The sequence below is a fragment of the Micropterus salmoides genome, unplaced genomic scaffold (assembly GCF_014851395.1).
Source record: "Micropterus salmoides isolate LMB-PRFRI ecotype aquatic unplaced genomic scaffold, ASM1485139v1 Ms_hic_scaffold_2351, whole genome shotgun sequence".
In the NCBI taxonomy this organism is placed as follows: Eukaryota; Metazoa; Chordata; class Actinopteri; order Centrarchiformes; family Centrarchidae; genus Micropterus; species Micropterus salmoides.
This window is the reverse complement of record NW_024041542.1, coordinates 1-4,579: the sequence shown is the minus strand read 5'-3', so window position 1 is coordinate 4,579 and position 4,579 is coordinate 1. Positions and strand designations below refer to the sequence as shown.

The 4,579-nt window shown below is 42.5% G+C and overlaps 1 long non-coding RNA gene across 1 annotated transcript; it reads left to right on the top strand.

The window, feature by feature from the left end:
- Positions 1-771: 771 nt before the first annotated feature.
- LOC119918690 lies at positions 772-3,510 on the top strand. Its single transcript, XR_005447484.1, has 3 exons — positions 772-1,396; positions 2,625-2,698; positions 2,925-3,510. It is a non-coding gene; the product is annotated as an uncharacterized LOC119918690 (long non-coding RNA).
- Positions 3,511-4,579: the final 1,069 nt, after the last annotated feature.

Genomic DNA, 4,579 nt, shown 5'->3' with positions numbered 1-4,579 from the left:
ACACAAGTCCACACATCAGGAGGACAATCACATCGACAGAATGAAAGGACACATATCAACGACAGAGGGAGAAGACATGTAGTAACGACACATAGCAACGACAGGGGGAGACAACATGTAGTAACGGCGAAGCACCGACAGAGGGAGACGACACATTTTAACGACACATGGCCATTCACAGTTAGCAAATACAGAGGAAGACATCACAGTCAAAGGACAAGGAGGGCAAGAGACGAGATAAACAAGTTGAGTTGACACAGTCATGTGAAGCATCGACATAGACAATAAGCTTGCCGACTTATTTTTGGCACAAACGGAACCCCATATTCTTCAGCATCTGTGTGTGTGTAGTACCGTCGCTCTGCAGCTCGGCAGAGCAGCGATGAAAGGCAGCCTCCCTAGTCCTAGTGCCCGACCACAGAAGGAATTTAAATTATGAAGTACAGGAAACAACCAGAAGGATTACTGTGGCCTCAGCCCTCCTAAAATAGGCCTAAAGACGTCCAAATGTTAGTGTAGTTTCGGAATTTAAAAATCCTACATGTTAACCAGCGAAGTCACACGGAACTCAAATTTGAAAGAAATGTCCCCCATCGTGCGGCTTAGGGTGTTACACACCTTCAACAAGCCTGCATCGGTGCTCACTCGGCATTGGAGGGTTCAACAACCCACTACCACTCCGCCCTCATTGGTTTCGGATGGCACTCAATGTGGCGGACCCTCTGCATGAACGCGCAAGCAGAGTGGAAGTAGGTAGGGAGAAGGAGTTGCAAGAAGTTTCGGAAAGGCCCATCATAGCTTCGCTGTTTTCCATAACAACCGGGGACGCTTTCTCCTGATTGGCTGCTGCTACATCCTGTGTTTTCAGGCCTCGCTAGCAGATGCTATTTTAAACCACACTCCCTTCACGAGCTGGGGATTAACAAGTACATCTTAGAAAAGGCGTAAATCAGTACTATCATACTTGTCTATCGGCGGCCGTTCGAGTGAAGGAATCTGATAAACATGAGTTAGTAACTTAGACACGGAAAAGAAAGCTGAGCTGCACCGACTGTTGACAACGGTTCTTCTGCGGAATTACTGACACCAACGTTAACTTAATGTGAAGCTTCCAGCTCCTCATTAATGAATAAAGACAAGTCAGCGGTGAAAACAGCTCTTCTGTTGTGTCGCCAGAATGCACAAGGGGTGGTTTGCTGGACGCCATGTCTGCCGTTGAGTAAGAATAATGCCTTGAAGATAGTGAACATTAGCTCGGGATTTTTTACTTAAACCAGTCAAAGCCGTTCCTTTTAGGAACATCTACTTTAAGAAAGCTTACGTCGTGGTGAAGTGGATGCTGTGGGTTCTTTGCCACAGTCACAGGTGAAATCAGTGCCACTGTTAAAATAAAAAGGTAACGTTATTAGCAATCTCCTGTGATTTGCAGTAATGGAAGAAGGACGTTATTCTGATCCTTAACAAAAAAGGAGCATTACAGTGATGTTAAAATACACCATAACAAGTCTTAGATTCAAAGATGTGCTAAAGTTACTATGATGTGCTAAAGTTACTATAAATGGGGCTGCTGTGTCTCAGGAGTTAGAGCGGGTTGGCCGTTATCGGAAGGTCGGCGGTTCAATCCCTGGCTCCCCCTGGTTGCGTGTCGAAGTGTCCTTGGGCAAGATACTGAACCCCGAATTTCCCCTGGCGGCTGTTCCGTGTTCAGTGTATGAATGTGTGTGAATGTTAGTTTCTGTTTGAGCACTTAGGCTGTGTGTGAATGCAGATGCTGTGTGAAGTGTAAAAGCGCTTTCAAAAAGACTAGAAAGGCGCTATACAATTACGGAGCATTTAAATACTTCCCATCATAACTAATTAATTGCCCTGTCAGTGTTATATTTGCATGCATCAATTTTAGTGTTAGTGTTAGTAGCAACAATCTATAACAATCACACTTGATTCATTACTTTGATTTGAAATCTGGATCTGTAAAGTAACTGTAGCCGTAAGGTAAATGTAGTGAAGTAAAAAGTACAATATTTCCCTTTGAAATATGGGGGAATATAGGTAGCCTATACAGTAGCATCACATGGAAATACTCAAGTAAAGTACAAAAGTACCTCAAAATTGTCCTGGAAATCAGGCAAACACGGAGCACTGTTGACCATTCTAAAACTATTATGAACAGGGAGTTCCAAGTTGGCAGCAGGTAGAGCAGGGCCACTCTGAAACATCTGTCCAGGGGCTACAGATGAAAAGCAGCCTCTTAGCTAGCTCGGGAACATTTACAGCAATGCTATCTGAAATATGAATGTGCACTTTCCCTGTTAAATAAACCAAAGAAAAAAAACAACACAGGTGATGAAATGTGTTTCAGTGTCATAGAATTAAAAAGAAGAAGTACAGACATCGTTTGGTGGTTTGGCTGGTGTCTAAATGATTGTTCTGATGAGAAAAATCTTTTTGTAACGCCGTTTCATCAAGGCTTAAAATATTAATATTTTAGGCACAATGTCCAGCTGTGACACTTTGCTGAGTTACAAATGAGACAACCCTATCATACACACACAAACACCCCAGCCTGAAAAGCATCTCTGATGGCAGAATGAAACACTACTAATGGAGAGGTCGTCTGTTTACAGCTTTGCTGTATCGTCTGGGATGGATCACAACAACCCAGAGATGATGAAAGATACATCACCTGGCCTGACAGCAGGTGATGTATATGTGTATATACACACAGAAACAGACAAACATATTGGTCAGAAAGTAGCACAGCCAACTGTGGCACCTTGTTTATTTGTGTTCTCTCATATCAAGAACACACAACACTGCAGAGGACAAGAGAAATGCATTGGCATTTCTGCATGCACATGTCTATCCAGTGGTGATAGTGTGATGCTGTGGTCTAATATTTTGGGGTTTGTTTGTCTCTCTTTCAGATTTGGATAATTCTGAGTCCTTCTGTCCAGAAAAGGAGCAGGTTAGTTGTTTTTTTCTGTCCAAAATTTATATTGTTTGATTTGACCGGTGGCTCCTCTGGTCTGCATGTCAAAGTGCCCTTGGGCAAGATACTGAGCCCAAATTGCTCCTGGTGTGCGCGTGAGTATATGTGAATGATTAGTTTCTTTCTAAGGGCAAATGGTACTTTGCATGGCAGCTTCACTGTATGAGTATGTGAGAATGTGACATGTTGGGTCCTATCTTGCACCCGGAGCAAAGCAGCGCAAGTGACATTGTGAGTTTCCAACCGATGCAGTTGTCATTTTCTCGCCCATGTTGTTTAAATACTTGCGTCCATCTGTGCGCCCATGGGAGTGTTGGTCTTAAAAAGTGTGGTCAGGTAAATTTTTGTCACATTGCTATCTTGAGAAGCAATTGACCAAAAATACAGGTCTAGGGCCCTATTTTAACGATTAGTCATGGGTGTGTTTTGGGTGTAACATGAACCAAACATGTGTCATCTCCCATTCCCTTTAAAAGCCAGGTGCATTTGTACCTTGGAGCATTGCTATTAGGGCTGAACGATTTTGGAAAATAATCTAATAGCAATTTTTTTTACCAAGATTGCGATTTAATATGCGATTCATTTTTAAGCTCTTTACCTTGTGTAATGGACAAGCAGTAAATCAGTGTATAGTATGACCAACACAATATTAGATAGATTTATCATACTCTGTTCCTTCTTGTGGGTCAGGCCTGTGTTATGATGAATTAGGTAGAATTATTATTATGAGCAATGGTGGAGAAGATATATCAAATTGTAATAATATGAGAAAATCATTTGAGTCAAGTCATTGCATTAAATAATATGATATAATATCATCAGGTCGGCCTACCTACAGACCACAAGAAAAACTAACATTAACTCACCACAGTAAGTGCTCAATACAAAATAGTTCAACAGTTCAACCACCAATTAATGCGTCCTTATCTCAGTTCAAATCTCCTAGGAGCCTTTCTGTATCCCAGTAAGCAAACAAAAAATACTCAGTGTGGGGTTCAGTTCAAAAGTTGGCCAACGAAAATAAAACCAAGTGTTGCCTCTCATTAAGTGTTTAATAGACAAGCTTAGTAATTCCCCGACATCCCTGGAGTTCCCCACTCCCGTAGCCTGCAACCAGGCTGCGACTCGGGACAGACTGGGCCTCTTTCGGACATGTGCGTTTGGTCTGAAACGCCGTTTCACAGATATTTCCTGAGCTGACTGGTGGCTGTGTGTTTGATGGCAATTCGAGTTTTCAAATAAACAGCTCAGGCAAACACTTGTCTTTCTGTGAATTTTATTCAAGTCTTCTGCAGAAGGAACTCACGGGGACACATACACATCAGAGAGTATCATCCGAGTGAGCTGCAGTGTAACAGCTCATGCAGCTTTTATCTTAGTCTCAGGGTTGGAGTCCTATCTCATCAAAGTAACATGGTGTCTTTCAGTGTTCCCTAGGGGATCTATAGAAAGACACTCATGTCCAAGGTACATGTGGTGAACCACCTAAAGTCATGACCCCTCTGGACATATGTTAAAGGATCACACACATTTACCTTCCATTGACCCCATACCCAAGAGGCTGGTGAGATTAGTTACATGGCAGTGTTT